This window comes from Chelonia mydas, chromosome 17 (assembly GCF_015237465.2).
Source record: "Chelonia mydas isolate rCheMyd1 chromosome 17, rCheMyd1.pri.v2, whole genome shotgun sequence".
Classification (NCBI taxonomy): Eukaryota; Metazoa; Chordata; order Testudines; family Cheloniidae; genus Chelonia; species Chelonia mydas.
The window spans coordinates 15,772,289-15,791,691 of NC_051257.2; the positions used below are offsets into that span (position 1 = coordinate 15,772,289).

At 43.1% G+C, this 19,403-nt stretch overlaps 1 protein-coding gene across 6 annotated transcripts in view; it reads left to right on the plus strand.

The window, feature by feature from the left end:
• The window catches only part of CASTOR2 (cytosolic arginine sensor for mTORC1 subunit 2), a 208,568-nt gene that overhangs the window by 41,051 nt on the left and 148,114 nt on the right, over window positions 1-19,403 (plus strand). The gene's annotated exons all lie outside the window — the stretch shown is intronic.

Sequence of the window (19,403 nt, forward strand, 5' to 3'; positions counted from 1 at the left end):
ATAAATGGTGCTCTGTCTTTTAAACCACATTTCCCTGCTCTTGGGGCTGGACTGTATTATAGATGTCCTCCTACTTTTGGAGCCCTTCAGAGTTGCTACACCATTCTAGATGAGACAGAGTTCAATGGCAAACTGTAGTGCTCTGATGTTTCTAGATCATGCGTGCTTAGCAGGATATTTACTGCCTGTACGAGACGTAGAACCGTAGCACTGCAGGGGCTTGTGATGGGGATGGGATGGCCTGAGCACATGATTGGGGTCCAGAAGCTCCTATATTTTAATCCTGGCTCTGATCTATGGCTCTGGGCAAATAGTGTATCCTCCATTTTTCAGTTTCCATGTATAATGATGATATTGACTCACCTGCTTCAGAGAGGAGATGTGAGAGTTAAGTATTATTTGTAAAAGCACCTTACAAACGGGAAACGTTCCGTATTGGTGAGTGGTAGGAGGTATGATTAACTGGTCATTTCAAGAGGCTTATGTTGAGTCATGTTGGACACTCCCTTTATTCTCTTCCATTTTGTGAGCTCGTTGCTCCCCCACCGTTCCTTATGAGCATGAGACTGGGGTAGCTCTTGCTCTGGCAGTCACATCCCATTCTGTAGTGTAGTGCAGAGCCCTACCACTGGATCTCTGGGCTGGCAGGCAGTAGTATATTTATCTCTTCCCCCTTTTTCAACCAGGACTTCTAATGCTACAGCTCTGCCACAGGGGTATAATTACGTAAACCATAGACGTGTACTTCAGTGCCCAAGCAAATGGTGTTGATTTTGCCAATAGTTAAAACCTCTCATTTATTCTACCGTTGAAGTAATATAATTAAAAATGGGACGGGGAGTTAAATTTGTTTTGACCAAGCCAATTATAACTGTGTGTGTGTGTCTGTCTGTCTTAAAGTGCCCTATAAATGGCTTGTTTGCTTTATAACGGACAAAGCACTGCAGTGCTGATATGATAAACAACCTCCAGCCCCAAACCCTGTGCTATTTAAAATGCACAGTTATTGGCATAAACATGTGCAGAGGTAATTGGAACCTTGTGTTAAAACAGAACAAGCCTATGTGGTCTTGACTGGTGGAAAGGTTTTCCTTCTTCTTCATGTCCCAGTAGTGCTTTGTCTTGTTCTTTTTACTGGGTATAAATAAAGGCTCTGGTAATTCAGCAGAATAAAAAAGCTTTCAATGACTGCTCCAAGAATGTTGCTCTAACGCTGGGTGCCGCTGGCCAACATTTATAATATTGGAATGGAAAATTGTTTTCCTGCACTGTGTGGAATTGACAAGGAGGAGTGGGGGTGGGTGTATGCTCCTCTGGACATGGAAATATTTTTTTCCTTTTGGATTGCTAAAAGAAGAAAATCCGGAGGAGTTACTTTGCTTGACTGGTCTCAGGAGTTGTATGAATTAATAGGAAGCTTCTTCATTAGTTCCTGCTGTGCAGAAAGTGCTGTGCCGGTGTTTGGCTAGAAATGCGCTGCCTGTTGTTTTGTTTGCCTTTCTGGCTTTCAGGTGCTCGTGGCTGTTTGCTGTCCATGCAATCAGTGTTCCACTCATGCACGAGGGCTTATCATTTTACAGCTGCTAAATATGTAATCACTGCCATCCCCATGGAAACGCCAGGACTACATTTTTGACATGATACTGATTTTGAAGCTTTGAAAGTGTTATTGCTTACATCAGTAAGCTTGGCCATGGAGGTGAACTACAGGGCAAGCGTCTCGTTAAAGAGAGCTAAGTGGCAGCTATTGTTTGAGCGCTCTTTGACAGGGTTCAGGGACAGTACCACTTCCCCCTCCCTTTGCATGTAGGAGGGAGATATGCAAAAAGGCAAACAAGGAGTCAGAGAGAAGAATTCCTGTGGAAAGGCTCATCTCCACACCTAGGTTCTCAGCTTCGGTTTGAACTGTAGGCTGGGGGATGGTTTTGTGGTGTCGCATTTGTTTGTGGCGAACGTGGACTTGTTGTTCTTTGTGATTATACATGTTTGGTTTTGAGAAACAGACCTTGTTGGTTCTTTCTCTTTCTTATTTCTGCTCAGTCATCCCTACTGGTTTTTTCATGTTCCTAAAGGTGATGGTAAGTATCTTTAGGAGCATGGGTGCTCAGGAGTACAGGTACTCCTCTGAAGTGCAATTTTCAAGACTTGCTCTTCAATTTTGAATGTTAACTACCCAGTCTGCTAATTGCTTTCTAGTTGTGAGAATGCCATTCAACCACACTTCCCTAGATCCTTTCTTGAATGGGCTTAATTTACCCAGTTTGTTCTAAAGAACGCATCTGGCATTGGCTACGCCGGCAGCCTCTTAAGATTACTTTGACCAATGTGGCTCCTTATTGCAGAGAGGAGTAAATCAGGAATCACTCCAAGAAGTCAATGGCGTGAAACTAGTGTGAGTGAAGTATCAGACCCTTAGTCTCTGCAGAGTATTTCCTGCTGTTCATATGCTCTCCAGAATACATTTTTAAAATGATCATCTTCGTCCAGAAGGCAGGTTTCCTGAGATCAGCGTTGCATTCTACATCTTATAATAATCTTCAGAATTCTACTTATACGTTTTCCAAGCAGTAGGAATTATTTGCTTACACATAAGATTTTATGTCCCGATTTTCCTATTAGAATGTGTTTGTGAAAGGTGGAGATTGACAGCACAGGTGACTATGAATTCTTCTGTTTTATTTTTGCCCCAGCAGTGGCAATGTGAGCTTCCCTATAACTCTGTACTGGAGCTTCTGTCTCTTCAGAGTCCCTGGCTCACTCATTCCTTGGGCTCTTTGCTGAGACTGATGGCAACAAGAGGGCGAGTTAGTAGAATTTGTCATCTGGACACTAAGCTACAAACGCCAACTTATTTTACGTAGGATAACAACAGTTCTTACATGGCAAGCAATGTTCATTTATTGCCAGCCTGGTCCAGATTTGAACTAATGTGCTAAAGGGGAACATATCCATTCCAAAACCTATTCTCCAGGCCATCTAGCCCCCTTTGTTTTACATGTCATCAGTCTTTGAAAGTCTTTTTTTTTTTTTTATTTCCTTGTAAATTACAAGCCACTGAGTCACAAGAAACAACGTTTCAGACTCTTTTACAGTTGTGTTTATTTAGAAGTGGACAGGAACATGGAAAAGGGATTTAGTGGTGGTTCTGCCAAGAACAGGAGATGATACTTCCAATAATCTATTAAAGATTAACCACTTTAGCGATGAATAGAATCATAGAATATCAGGGTTGGAAGGGACCTCAGGAGGTCATCTAGTCCAACCCCCTGCTCAAAGCAGGACCAATCCCCAATGAAATCATCCCAGCCAGGGCTTTGTCAAGCCTGACCTTAAAATCTTCTAAGGAAGGAGATTCCACCACCTCCCTAGATAATGCATTCCAGTGCTTCACCACCCTCCTAGTGAAAAAGTTTTTCCTAATAGCCAACCTAAATCTCCCCCACTGCAAATTGAGACCATTACTCCTCGTTCTGTCATCTGCTACCACTGAGAACAGTCTAGATTCATCCTTTTGGAACCCCCTTTCAGGTAGTTGAAAGCAGCTATCAAATCCCCCCTCATTCTTCTCTTCTGCAGACTAAACAATCCCAGTTCCCTCAGCCTCTCCTCATAACTCATGTGTTCCAGTCCCCTAATCATTTTTGTTGCCCTCCGCTGGACGTTATCCAATTTTTCCACATCCTTTTGTAGTGTGGGGCCCAAAACTGGACACAGTACTCCAGACGAGGCCTCACCAGTGTCGAATAGAGGGGAACAATCATGTCCCTCGATCTGCTGGCAATGCCCTTATTTATAGAGCCCAAAATGCCGTTAGCCTTCTTGGCAACAAGGGCACCCTGTTGACTCATATCTAGCTTCTCGTCCACTGTAACCCCTAGGTCCTTTTCTGCAGAACTGCTGCCTAGCCATTCGGTCCCTAGTCTGTAGCCATGCATGGGATTCTTCCGTCCTAAGTGCAGGACTCTGCACTTGTCCTTGTTGAACCTCATCAGATTTCTTTTGGCCCAATCCTCTAATTTGTCTACGTCCCTCTGTATCCTATCCCTACCCTCAGTTGAATCCTAAATATGTGCTTTAGGATTCAACTGAGATTCATTTTTATGTTAAATGTGTACCAGATATAAAGTAAAAATAGGATGCTTTGATGATCTGTTGTTTTTTTTAATTCCTTTAGCAGATTATTAATCTGTCTAGAATCACTAAACAGAAGAACAATATACAAAATCATCAGAAGAGGCATCTCTTGAAATTTATTCTTGATATGGATCATTAATGTGTTTTACTGGATGGGTTTCTCCCTGTGGGATAGATCTACTGTCCATTATCTAGCACCAGGGTTTTGTGAAATTATTGTGCAGAAGGATCTAGAAAGACTTTTATTGGACGGCAGGAATGTAAAAGGTGTAGAATTACCGGCTCACAGTTAGGAGAAATACTGTAAGTCCTACAGAGGATTTGTATGTTTTTGAAAGGGTTTTGCTCTCAGATTTTTCTTTTGGTTGAATTTATATTTCCCCTCTCTCTGGGGCTATTATTATAGATCAAGACATCTTGTAATCAATAGCCTGTCTTTCCACCGACCTTTTTGGATGAAGCCATTCCATGAAACTCTAAAAAGACAGCGTTTTGATAACCGCATGCACACTACTTAACATCAAATCCTAAATGGTTTGAGACCAGGTTGCCTGAGAAACCATCTTTCTCCTCATGGTACGTTGCTACAGCTTAAATCAACAGATGTTCTCCATCTAGCGTCGCCTTGATCTCAGTGGGCTATGACCGTTGGCAGGAAGGGGGAGGTAATAGTACTGCCTACCTCACAGGGCTGTTATGAGGATAAATATATTGAGATGCTAAAATACTATGGTAGCAGGGACCATATAAATACCTAAATTAGACACGTAGATGTGCCATCGTTTTGGTAAGGTGTTAAGCCAAAGGTCTCTTTTGTCACTAGACAATAAGGATAATGTTCTTAAACTGTAAACTCTTTGAGGTAGGAACTACAGTCTTTTGTACAGCGTGTGTGTGTGTGTGTGTGTGTATGTGTATATGTGTGTGTGTATGTGTGTGTATATATATATATATATATATATATACACAAATATATATAATCACAATGGGGCCCTGATTCAGGCTTTGGAGTGCTACTGTCACATAAATAATATACTTCTCTAGTATCTGTCACCCCAAAGGATCCAAAAGTGCTTTATAAACGATATACCTACAGCACCATTGAAATGCAGCTGACCCGTAGGCTGCATGTGGAAGCTAACCAGTGGACACCACTCTTCAGAGGGGAAGTTTTGGTTAAGAACACCAGCGTAAACTCCTAAGCTTTTGAAACTTCCCGTAGGGATGTTAATGTGTACACAGAGCAGATAGGAGCTCAGTTTTTAATCCCACACTTTTAAAAATCCCACACTTCCTAAATCCTGGGGAGTTCCTTATATGGAGTCAAAGGGCAGATGATAACTCTCAACATCCTGGCCAGCAGCCCCTATCTCTGTAAAATCGGAGCTAATGCCCATGCTGAGTGAGAGCTATTGCTGAGCACATCATGGTGCTACATCTAAATCAGTCCTCTGTCAAGTGTCTTGGGATACACAGAGTTACTATATTTTAGAATCCGGCTCTGTTCCCCGCTGTGTAGACAGTTATTTGAGAATACAGCCAGCAGCGAGAATCCCAGGCTGCAGAATGTTGCTGTTGCAATAGATTTTTGTTTGTTTGTTTTACTACTACCAAGTACTTGGGCAGAATACTAAAAACCGGGACCAACATTTTTCCAAAGACCATGCTTAAATCAGTATTGAGGCAAGTGGTCTGACCTCCTTCCCCCCCCGCCCCCCCCAGAGGTGCTGAGCGCCTGCAGTTCCAGCTGACATCAGGGGGCTTTGCTGACTGCTCTGCACCTCTGAAAAACCAAGCTATTTATCAAAAACAATGAGGAGTCCTTGTGGCACCTTAAAGACTAACAAATGCATTTAGGCATAAGCTTTCATGGGCTAAAACCCACTCCATCAGATGCATAGAGTGAAAGATACAGTAAGTAGGTTGAAATATACAGCACATGAAAAAATGGGAGTTGACTTACCCAGTGCGGGGGTCAGTGCTAATGAGGCCAATTCAATCAGGGTGGACAGCTGACAAGTAGGGGTGAGTATCAACAGAGGGAAAATTATTTTTGTAGTGACCCTGCCACTCCCAGTCTTTATTCAGGCTTAATTTGATGGTGTCCAGTTTGCAAATTTAATTCCAGTTCTGCAGTTTCTCGTTGAAGTCTGGTTTTGAAGGTTTTTTTGTTGAAGAATGGTCACTTTTCAGTCTGTTGTTGAGTGTCTGGAGAGACTGAAGTGCTCTCCTACTGTTTTTTGAATGTTACAGTTCTTGATCTCTGATTTATGTCAGGTATATTTATACCGGCCTACTGTATTTTTCACTCCATGCATCTGATGAAGTGGGTTTTAGCCCATGAAAGCTTATGCCCAAATACATTTGTTAGTCTCTAAGGTGCCACAAGGACTCCTTGATGTTTTTGCCGATACAGACTAACACGACTACCCCTCTGCAAGCTATTTATGTGCCGGAATGCAGATCTAGGGGCCTAACTAGGCACACAGGTTTGACAATGCTGGTCTGAATTACCAAAGTAGATGCATGTGAATAAATAGGACAGAGACATAAAATAGGATGCGGGGGGAGGAAGAGCTGTTCCATCTCTTGTTTCTTCATTTAAAAAAACGTCCATGCTAGAATTAAATTTGTTACTGGGATTCATTAATTGTTTCCCTTTGGGGCTGTAGGTCAGCCAGCGTGAACTCCAGCTACATTAAACTGATGTGTAATATTTCGCTCAGGAGTTAAAAGGGCATTGCTCACTAACAGCTCTACTGCATTGATCTAATTTGATCTGATTGTTCCAAATCAGTGAGTAGCAAGCTTTGACTTCTGGTTCTCCTCCCCACATAGCCTGCTCCTCCTCCCATTGAAGTCAGTGGTAAAATTCTCAATGACTTTATGGGCTTGATCTTGTGTCCAATAAAGATTTATATTTTCCTGCCACTGTGCCCCTCCCTTCCCAGTACTTGCACTGTTCTGTTTGGGTCCTGAGGAGTGAGAAGGACGCTGACTGAGCCATGGAGATAGGGAGGGAATTGGACTTTTGGGGGGAGTTTTTAATGAGGTGCACTCATTATACTCCTCAGGCTATAAATCTGAGCAAAACTTTGTTGTGTTTCTGTGCGGAGGCTTCAGTGGGGGTTAGCCAGAAACAGGGCAGTTGTAGCGGGTTAGCATGTCACGTATGAGGGTGAATTGCTCTAAAGAGGAGGAATAGAAAAAAGCGCAGGTAAGAGGAGATAGGCAGAATCTGCAGTGCTCCTCTCCTTTGTACCATTTCCGTCTTGGCTTATACATCTAGGACTGTCATGCTGCCTAAGGCAATGGCAGAGTATTGTGCATATAAGCACAAGGTAAAAAGCGATGAGTAGGATGAACTCGATTCTGTATTGAGAGTGCTGCTATGAAGCCACCAAATTCCTCCTGCCTGGTAGCAGGAGAGAGACCTACGAGGGGAGGCACATAACTAACCACTTTGTTAGCATGATGAGCCTCATGCCAGGCACCAGTCTCCGGTTCAGATAAACCATTCTGCCCATACCCTGCCCTTGTTTTTTCCCTGCAAGCTTACAAATAAAGAGCAGACCTGCAGGGGGATTATGGGTTGCCACTGCCTAGTTCAGAGGAATATGCCTAGCAATTAATTGTACTTTAGCTCGAGCTTTCACTTGTGCACAACATCCCTGAATGCTCTGTCACGCACCTTGCAGGTCCACAGCCCAGGATAGTGATGTTCTCCCTTGGTCTCCTTTTCTTTAATCCTTTGTTGGATCTAGAATGCAATAAGCCCCACTTTCCATTCTTCTCATTAACCTGCAATGGCTCCTTACCAGAGAACCAAGTGTGAAGACAAAGGATTCATCTGAGAATTTAGCAGCTGCCTTTGCACCTGTTGGTGGGTCCAGAATCTGCATAGACTTTCATAATTGGAGCGGTTGGATTAAATCCCCTAGTCAGCTTTGAAAATGTCAATCCACATCTGCAGAGTGTAAGTTTCATGCTGTACATATGGTAACCTTATGGCCCTCAGATTCCATTAGCGTAGACCAAAGTGTACTGGACTGCATGCCCATCTATTCTTTTGTTGCAAAATTATTTTTAAAAATGAAGTGGCTCTTTAATAAAGTAATGTACTGAATGTGCTTGGGGATTTTTTGATCAGCCTAAGAAACCTCTTGATGATTTTTGGCAGCTGCTCTGACTTCACATATGCATCTACTGAATTCAGCCTGCAGAATGTTTCTGTGTGTACAGCCGAGTTAGTCTGGGCAACAGACATCTCGGTCTTTTTGCTTGTAGGTTGCGCCGCTTCCATAGATATTTTGATGCTCTTCAAATAATCTTCAGATCATTTAAAATAAGGAGAGATGCAGAAGCACATACACAAACCTCTGTCATCAAATAAACATTGACCCCGCAAATTTTCCATTAAAAGCAAGTTAGGGCTCCATTAGCTAATGACCAAGACAAAGGAAAATGCTACAGGACTCTTCCGGACCCAGGTGCAGTCAGGACACTTGATGCTGCTTAATTGTTCTGCCTAGAGTCTTCAGAATTTGCTTTCCAGTCACCTCTTCCATAGCTGTGGAATATTGGCCAGCACTGCTCAACTGCTGGTTTTTATTGCTGGGGAGCAGAAACAGCAGTTTCTATTAGAAGATGGATCAAAACTTCAGGGATGTTGGGATCTTGTTTCAACCATCATAAAAGAAGGAGCCATTTTCAGAATTAGCATCTGGTTCCCGTTTTGGATTTTAGACACTTTCCACATGTTGGTATGTTCACATGTTTATTTTGGGTGTCTCTCTCTCTCTCTCATTTCCTATCAATATGTTAATTGGAAAAGTGCAATAATAATAAAAATCATACCACCTAACTGTTCTATAGGACTTTTTGTCCATAGATCTCAAAGTACTTTACAAAGGAGATCGGTATCATTATTCCCATTTCACAGATGGAGAAACTGAGTCACAGGATGGTAAAGTGAATTCATTAAGGTCACTCAGCAGGCCAGCACCTGCAATAGAATCTGGGTCTCCTGAGTCCTGGTCCAACGCTGTATTCACTAGGCCACACAAAATGGATACACCTGCAGATATTTTCATTAATAAAGCATTGTGAGGTGCAGTGACTGAGTGGTTAAGGTGCTTGACTACAGTCCTGAAGGTCGTGGGTTTGAGTCTTGCTTGATCTTATACTGAAAAGCCACCTCTTCTTCACCCAGCTGCCAAATGTGTACCTGATCCATATGGTTAGGGCGGTCAAAGGCAGTTGGAAATGATGCTGGCCACATCACTCTCTTGTGTACCATTGGCTATGAAACTGATGTGCCTTAACTGTGTCAGCCCAATGAGCCATTGGCTTGGGGGGACTTTGACTTTGATTGCCAACCCCAAGTATTCAAAAAGCATGAGTCAGGTCTCCAAAATCATGAGATTTTTAAGCCTCCTGGTTTTTAAGACTTCAGGATTTGTGCTTCCAGGCTTTTCACCACAAACATGAGAGCTAGAAATGTGCCATGATTGGTGTTTTTGTTTTTAAAATGAAAGCTGGGAGTCTCTCATAATCACATACCTCCAGGATCTGGGACTTCAAAAACAAAACATGTCAAGACTTAAGATAAAACCATGAAAGTTCACAACACTGAAAACATGCAAGTTGGGCAGGCCCTGTTGGAGCGGCAACAAATTGTTGTAACATGGCAAACCAGAGTGACCATGTTCCTCGCTCTGACTTTCATATTTCTCCACCCTTATCATATGGTATCGAGAGTTCTTGAATGTTACTATTAGGCTGTATGCGTTCAGAAGTACAAAGAAAATGAGATTTCTGAAACCATGGTGATCTGCTAGATTTCATAGACTTTAAGGCTAGAAGGGACCATCGTGATCATTTAGTCATTTCCTGTAAAGTCTGGTTCTGGTCTACTAGTGCACGGTAAATTGCTCTCCTCCATCTGTCTTGGTTGGCTTCTGTCCTTGGGACAACTCTTGATACATAATCCAGTTCTTGCTTTCTTCACAAAAGAAGCTGACTGGGTCGGAAGTAGCAAGGGGGGCAGGGGAATGGGGGAGGACGTTCTTTGGATCAAACCGCAGACTCTTCAGACTCATGTCAACAAAGGCTTTTGGCTGACCACAAAGGAAGCTGATTTTATTTAGGTTGCTAATAACTTCTGGAACATTATTGGAAACATCTGATAAGTTACTTCATTCTTTTTCTATCCCAGCAGGGCAGAGAAAAACAGTTAGCATAAAGCTTTGCTAAATGACCAAGCACAATTGGTCTCTTCACTTCACCGCAGTTGAGCCAGAATTCAGCATTCTTCATCAGCCATGGCAGAATGGCATTACCAAAGAACAACTTGTCTTTACCATTACAAAATCAAGTTTATCTTTTTCTCTGTGTCTGTCTGTCTCTGTCTCTCTCTCTCTAATGGGCATCCAGGTTTGCTTGCTCTTTCTCTTTGGACAGGTGGGTGGTACATATACAGTTCTGGAATGATATAGTATAGATACAGTGCTCCCACCTTTACGTGTTTCTGAAGATTCCTCTGGATCAGCAAGGAACACATACGCTCATTTCAAGAATACAGCAGCATGCTGTCAGCACTAGTTTTGAAATATGTGTTGGAAACTGTTTATGTTTCAAACTGAAACACTGTAAATTAACATGATAAAATGACAACAATCTAACCCAAAGAAGTTTTATCTTTAGGGGCTAGTGTATGTGTGTGTTTATATATGTGTATATATAATTAATAGGTTTATATAAATACTGGAAGGGCCCTCAGATAATCCCATTCATAAATTTACCAAGATCCATCTTAAACTAGTTAGGTTGTTTGCCCCTGCTACTCTTATTGGAACGCTGTTCCAGACCCTCAGTCTTCTGACGATTACAAACTTTCTTATTTCCAGCCTAAATTTATTCACAGCCAGTTTATACCCATATAGGTATATGGCAGCATGCCCACTGTCAAATGCTTCTCTGCCTATCTCTACCCCATGCATGGGCAGTGTAATAGACTTTAATTTTGGAGACAATTGATGCCTCCATTAATAGCAGCACAAGGTAAAGTTTTTTGAATGGATGGACTATCATAATCCCCTTCTCAAGTAGAAATAGCATATAATAGCTGTAACACATGACCGATCATCACATAAATGTATATTTTTCCAGCCTTCTACCCACCCTCCATGAAAGAACTGCAGTTTGAGTATATCTGAAATTCATGCAGATTACAGAAAAGCTGCCAAAAGAGAGGATTGTGAAAATTAACCAAAAACTAAATTCTTCTCCCTCATCCATCCCTATATCACCATCCACAGCATGAAGGCTTTTGGCACCGTGTGTTAACTTTGATGTCACTCTTCAGTCTTTTTGCGTCCTCCCAGCCTTCAGTAGAGCAAGAACTGTGTACCTGAGTGTAACAACAACAGGAAAGCTTTCTGTTCAGCTGAGAGTATGGCAACATTAAACAATGCAAAGGTAGAATGAGCATTTGGGAAAAAGGTAAATTGACTTATTATTAGGGACCCAACTTTTGTGTCAACCAGTATATGTTGTGGGGCCTCCCTAGTTTGACGCTCACACTTGGTGATGTACAAAGATGCTGGTTCTTAGAAACCTCATTGCTAACCGTGTGACTGACACATCATTAATGGAAATCCAGATACGCCTCCCAGAATAGAAAACTAGAGCAGTGGAGTAAGTGAATTCCACTCGGTTGGGAGTTTGGTGCCTAATCTGCATCAGCACTGTTGAAAATCTTACTAAGCACTTACCTGCACTTCAGGTTCCTAAATGCCTGTCTAAATCTGGCCCTTGGTCTTTATGTTTCAAGTTGTTCATCTGACACGCAACGGTGGGCTGACCAGGTCAGTCAAGGACCTAGAGACAGTTCTAAATTGGCTTCGCCTCTCTATGACTGGCTAAATCAAAATCCTCAATTTAAACAATCCCTCAACTTTCTGGAAATTGATGTCCAGATCCATGGGTAATCAATTTTTTTTTGTCAGGGTCAAAATTTCTTGGTCAAGGTATTGTCAAGGTCCAGACTCCAGAGAAAATAATACAAAAACAATAACAATAATAATAAGTAAATAAAAAGATGTCACAGTCCATTCAAAAGCATCTGGTGGTCCACAGTCCCACAGTCTGCCTGTTGACTACCCCTATTTTGTAGCTTGAACCCATGTGTACTACACAGTAATGAAATCCTGAAACTTACCACCCAGACTGCTGCGTGGCCATTTCTATAGGGAGGATACTAAGAAGCCTGTCTGTAAGGGGTTTATGTCAGTGTTATAGTCCAGACGATGGAAACAGCTGAAAGCGAAGGCTGAAAAGGCTGAAATAAACCTGGCTGTAGATGGGGGATGGCGGAAAAGATGGTCTGAATAACACTGCGTTCTACTGTCACGAGCCCTTAGATCCTATTGCTCACATGCCTAAGGGGTGGTGCTCTTGGTTGGTCAGCAGTTCAAGTCCTTTGTGGAGCTAGAAACTCACATTAAACTAAAATAAGGCTGAGATTCTCATGTATTCAGTGACGTTGGGGCTGAGGCTTTAAGAAAAACACCAAATCTCGTGAGACTTGCAATGCACATCATGACAGATGGTGACACTGGGAATGATCCTTCTCCCAACCCCCCTGTCTGTCTCTGTGTGTCTCTCTCTCTTTCTCTTTCTCTCATGCACAGGGAGTCTGCTTCCCATTTGATATCTGTGTGGAGGGATAGCTCATTTCTTACTGGAATTTTTGTGACTTCAGCCAAATCTAGAATCCACTGGGCCAAGTTGCCTTTTTGTTGTTGTTGTTCGTTGTTAAAAACATACATTGATTATAAAAATGGAAGGGCTGGTTTGCTGACGCACCGGTTGGAGCTTGCGAGGCTCCTTCAGAACTGTAAGAGCTGTTGCTGTGAAGAAGAGGAAGTGAAAATGTTCATAAACTCATGTACCAGGAAGCATGTAAACCTTGCACAGATTTATCATGTAACAAGCATTTTAAGCCTGATTTTTAAAAACATTTTAAAATGTTTTTACTTTTTTATGCACTTTCTTTTGACTTATACTAGTCAATTCCACTGACTTCAGTGGAATTTACTCCTAAATTACTTTAAATGTTGATATATGACATGAAATGGTGGTGGTGGTACTTCCCAGGGGATGCCAGAACATTCAGTATTCTCTATCACCGTCTTCTGCCAATTCTCCCTTAGCCTTCATCGCTTTCCCTTTCCTCACTTTGGGTACCTGTTCAACACTTGCTTCACATGTCTTCCATCTCCCTTACGGTGACCATGCCTTCTTTCTTTGATATAGTCTAGCATATCCTGTTCTGTCAGCTTCCTTATCCTCACACTTGTTGTTTTGTCTTTCCATGAAATCTGTAGTATCTTCCTCTGCCATCTGTGATAGGCAGCCTCAATTTCTTTTTGCTAGCCACTCTCATTGGCCAAGTCTCTGCGCCGTACAGTAGCATGCTCGGTACAGTCTGACCTTTAGTTTGATATGGAAACCTCCGTTTGACCAGATCTTGTTCATCCTTCCAAAAGGGGTGGCTGCTTTTCCTGTGAATATCTGTATTGCAGCCCCCTTTGGTGTCACCCCACTGCGCAGGTTGCAGAGCTCTCCTATCTATGTGATTTCTTATCCATCCATGTACATATTTGCATCTGTTGGCCTGTTTCCCACCTTCATAATCGCGGTTTTCGCTGCATTTACTTTCAATCCAATTTTTGATGCTTCCTGTTCTACCTCTGGTGCAAGGGCCATCATTCCGTTCCACGTCATACTTTAATAAAACAATTTTTGTCGGCAAAGCCAAGGTTGATACCTTCATTTGTACGTCTCACGAATCTCCTTCAGCTTGGATGCTGCTGTATTTCCTAAACTGCTGCCTCTCTCCCAGGATAGGTATAATTAACAGCTTGTAAGTGCTGTGTGCTTCAGTGACAACACGATGCGGGTCCTGTAGCTGAACTGCAAGCGCCTGCAATGAATCTGGGTTGCTCTGAGTCTGTCTGCTTGGTCTGGGCTGAAATAAACCTGGCTGTAGATGGGGGATGGCAGAAAAGATGGTCTGATCACTGCTCCACTTCCCCTGCTGTACCTCTGGTGCACACCACGTCTGCCCCATTTCTCCTTTCCTCCTTCTCACTCCCCCAAATGCCTTATCAAGGGATGGGGGATCTCTTTGCACTTGAAGGAATTTGCTCTCCCCGCTCCCTACAGCTTGCTCTCTGTCTCCTTATTCAGCCCCCTGTCTTTCCTTCAGAGCTGCTTTCTCTCTTACTAATAGCAGCTCTAAATAAAAGGGAGGGGGAGTTGGAACAGAGTCCAGGGCACAAAGGTCAAGAGTTTCCTCCTTACCAGCTAGCCTGGCCCATCCTCTGCTCCCCCATGCTTACCCTAGGGGAGTTGTCGTAGGCTCACACCCATCTGTTGTGTTTTTTAAGCTTGCTGGGTCTGGACAGAGTCCTGTCACTATCTCAAGATCTGGGCCTCTGGGCACAGGCCCGAGGTGCAGATCCTCTGCCTAGTGCCCCTTCCTGAGAGATGGGGACTCCGTAGTCCAACCGCCCTGAAGCTAGTGCAGGCTCTCCCAAGCCTCCCCAACAGCTATTGCATACTCCCCAGAGTTCCACTAAAGCTTTGGACCCTCTCGATTATGTGTGTCACCCCTCCGGGGACACATGGCCATTAAAGTAAGGAGACGCACACGCTGTGCATAGGAGTTCTAAAACCGCAGTGACTTTTCCTCTGAAAGCCTGGGGATGGTTATAGAGCTCTAGATAAAACAGAAAACACCTACGTGCTCCTTCGGGCTGGTAACGGAACCCTGAGACTCCACCTCTTCCACCGAGGCCCCGCCCCCGGTTCTTCTCCGATTTAAAAAAAAAACTGGACATCAGGGCTTGTTAGATGGCACTTGGGCACACAAGGTGAAACTTGGACTGTCAGGTGACAATCCTAGTGCTCCTTTTCTCCCCCCATAGTTTATGCTCACCCCTTGTGTGCATTGTTAGGCCCCATCTATGTGTGAGGTGGGTAGGCCTCTCTTTCTGTTACTTCCTGCACAGTCTTTGTGTTATCAGCTGGTGGTTGAGGAGAGCGACAGCCCACCTGAAATCCCGATTGCCACTGGCTCCCTTCGGCCCCAGGCAGTTCATTGTTCTAGGGGGGGTTCCGTCTGAATGGAAGACCAGCCAACTTGACAATTCTTGATTGCTCTTCGCTGTTGGTCCTCTGCGGGTGGTCATAGACAGTCTTCTAAAAACCCCTGGGTAGCTCAGTCTAATATGGAGCGTAAAAGGGGCAATTATAAAAATGAGGGTATAGGGAGGATTACTATCAAAACAAAATGGGTTTGTAGTTTGATACAGACAAACATTGCTCTGTCACAGGAGCTACTTAGGAGGCAGAGGGAAATGTGCTCTCAAGCCCCTCCTCTAGATTTCTAGCCCAGGAACTGAGCTGTGAAAAAGCCTTCTGCTGATCCAACCCTGCACGGTGGGACTTGATTGCTCTAACCTTGTCCCTTACTATCTGAACTAACCAGCATCTCCATTGGCTGTTAGCAGTATGGGACCTCAGATATGCAATTGGCCAGTTGTGATTCAGCCCAGTAGAGGGCGGTGGTGCACATCCGTAGTAGCCAACTCATTACAATGCTAAGAGCCATATTCATATTCTCTTACACTGAGTAACACCTAACTCTGCGAATAGCCACTACTTGTGGAGTGGAGTGCTGTTCAGTAAAAGGGGTTAGGATTGGGCTCTAAATGACTTTAATTTTCTTTTCCCTTTTGTGTTTCATGGAACTTGGGTTTTCAACAGGAAACACAAAAGGAAAACAGAAAGGGTCCTGCTGCCAAATGAATGAATTAATGACAAGTCCTCTCTGAGGGATTTATTCAACTAAATGCATTGGGGGTGGGGGGGGGGAAGAGGCAAATCAATGAATCTGTAGTCGGAATTTTGATTGATGTGTTCAAAATGTGTTTATGAAAGGCTGTAAGTGGATCTTGGAACTACCCACCAGGAAAAAAATGATGATGTTTAGTTTGCATGGTAAATTAAGTGCTTGAATATTCAATAAAGGGTTTGGGTTTTTTTAGAATTGTTTTTATTGTAGGTTAAGCAAACTTTAAACATATAAATAAAATAAAATAAAATAAACATATAAAATAAATAAAGACCATTTTAGTCAGTTTTGCCCTGCCAAATCAAGTACAATAATCACCAAAACCACCCAACAAATATGTCATCTTGACCTTCGCCACCTCTCGGTTGTAACCATTGTTTCGGTACATTCAACAATGTTGTTGTTGTTTGTTGATACTATGGTAGTGCCAGTGGCTTCAGCTATGGGTCAGGACCCCATTGGGTTAGGTGCTGTACAAACACAGAACAAAAAGATGGTCCCTGCTCCAAGGTACTTGCAATCCTAGTACAAGGGTGGTTATCATTTCCCATGATGGTAACCATGCAGTAGGCAACAACTGGCTGCTCTAGTGTAGCAATCATCAGGCAGGGGTTGCTGCATCATGAAAATTTGAGCAGTCGGAGGACTTGCATTGGAATGGCATGTGGCAGAGTAGGCCAGAATTATGTGTTGGCAGATCAGGGATGGGATTCCTCGTCCAAAATACCATGGAGTGCTGCAGATCCGGACTGAGGTGCGCTGGCAGAATTGAGTGTATCCCTGGACTGGATTAGTAGGGCAGTGCTGCAGGTTTGGGGCTAAGGTACATGGGCGTAGCTCTGAGGTGCCAGGGACTGGAGTAGCCTGGGGCGTTACAGGTTGGGAGTCAGGTCGGTACACTGGCATTGCTGGGGAAGGAAGGGATTGCCCTGTGCTTGCTCAAATGTACTCAGTGTTTTTAAAAGGATTGAAAAGCCTGCAAAGCATTTCTAACGATAGTCGAAGGAGGATAACACGCTTGGGTTTCTGACCTTCTGATAGTGATGAAGTAACCAGTCAATGTGTCACCTAGTTTCTTATCTGCCTTTCCGCTTCTTGTCTTGTAGCCAATGCTGAGATCAAAGGTCCATTTCTGATTTAAGTTCTTTCTGTTCTTTGAGCTGCTGCCCCAGTTTAGCTCTCTGAGTCAGCCTGAAAAACATACTATTTACTTGCTGCCACAGGTCAACGCAGCAGGGGGGGAAAATTGGTGACTAAGCCAGTTAACGTGCTGCCACAACAAAGCCTGTAAACCATATCTCGGAGCACTGGCTTTATGCAAACCTTTGGGCTCAGCATAACTTTAGAAATCTGTTATTGAAGCATAGACCGATCTACCCTTCCCGTATTGTCTCTGCCCCGCCCCCACTTCCCTCCCCAAAAAGAGTGGGGACTAGGGAGTCACGTTTCTAAAACATTTTTACTCTTCTATAAATGTTTTTTTACACCTGCATGCCTGCACTGAAAGGATGCTTGGGCAGCTGGTGTACAGCAGCGTTGGAATCTGTTCTCTCCCCCGGGGTGCAACGTAGAAAAGAAAAAATGGCGGCACTGGTGCATAGTGCAAATGCCCCGTCTGGAACTGGATTGTTCATCGGTTCATTGATTTTTAAGGTCAGAAGGACCATTCTGGTCATCTAGTCTGACCTCCTGCATAACACAGGCCATAAAATTCCACCCAGCATCATGTGAGGGAAACGTCACTGTTACGTTAGGTATTGAATCAGAGGCTAGATTGGGACCACCAAACTGATTCTACTTCTGGCACAGTCTAGACACTTGAGGGTAAAATTCTGTGTGAGGCCTATGTACCACTTGAGTCTCAATAAAGTCTCCTTTACCCCTGTTCTGAGGACTTAAGTGGTGCGTCCTTTGCGCTGGTCCTCTGTACAAGGCTGAATTTAATCTCTTCGTGCAGTGGTTCTCAGCGCTTTTTTCATTTGCAGAGCCCTAGAAAATTTCAAATAGAGGTGCAGACCCTTTTGGAAATCTATTGTCTCTCTTAGGAAGAGAGAGAGAGATGATTTCTGTTCAGTCAGTTTTCAGTCAGAGTCTTTTGCGGACCCCTAGAGTCTGCAGACCACAGCTTGAGCACAACTGTCTTAGCGCATTAGTCCTTTATCCAGCATTTACTGTTGTTTAAGTTTGACTTTGTGCTTATGTGGGGAGTTGAGAGATTAAGTGTTCTTGTCTTGATTATGCTTGCAGTTACATTCTCATCTGATTGTCTGTCTGGGTCAGTGGCTCTCAACCTTTCCAGACTACTGTATCCCTTTCAGGAGTCTGATTTGTCTTGCGTACCCCCAAATTTCACCTCAGTTAAAAACTACTTGCTTACAAAATCAGACCTAAAAATAGAGAAGTGTCACAGCGCACTATTACTGAAAAATTGCTGACTTTCTCATTTTTACCATATAATTATAAAATAAATCCATTGGAACATAAATATTTTACTTACATTTCAGTGTATAATATAGAGAGCAGTATAAAGAAGTTGTATGAAATTTTAGTTTACACTGACTTCACTAGTACATTTTATGTCACCTGTTGTAAAACTAGGCAAATATCTAGAGGAGTTGATGTACCCCCTGGAAGATCTCTGTGTACCCCCAGGGGCACGTGTACCCCTGGTTAAGAACCACTGATCTGGGTGATACTAGTTTCTGAACCAGCAGTCTTTCTGACATACCAGTGCTCTGCTGTTCTGTTTCCATGCCTTTCCGGCTGTAAAAATGCAAATGTTGAGCTAAAAGGAAAGTAAAAGCATCATAAATCATCAAAGGGATTCACTCCATTCATACGGTCTCACCCTCTGCGTTTTCAAACAGTATGTAACATTGAAAGAAGACTTTTGTTCCACGAGCATACTTAGTGGAAGATCACTGAGAATTCAGATCTGCATGTGCTGTGCGAGGCCAGGAAGAATGACTACTTTACACTTCTCTTTCTGCAAAGCAGGGATTCAATAAAGTGAGGATAATGGTACTTACCTCATTATCTTACTTTGAGATCTAGTCAGAAAGAGCATTCAGTACTGTTCTATCTCCAACAGATTATTTTGCTTTTGTTCGTGAAAAACTGTAATTTACTGCTCTCCTAACCAGGGTTAACTATTTTTTTATTTTATTTTTTTTGCTCTCCAGTTTTAACATTGTCTCCCATTCGTGATTGTCTTAGCACAAGATTGTGTCTGTTTGCTTATGCTTCTTAAGGACATTTTCATGTTTTCTCTCACCTGAATACATTTAAAAACAGAATGCTTTCTAGTACTGCTAATCACTGTTGTTTGCTAGCTCTGGTGAAGAGG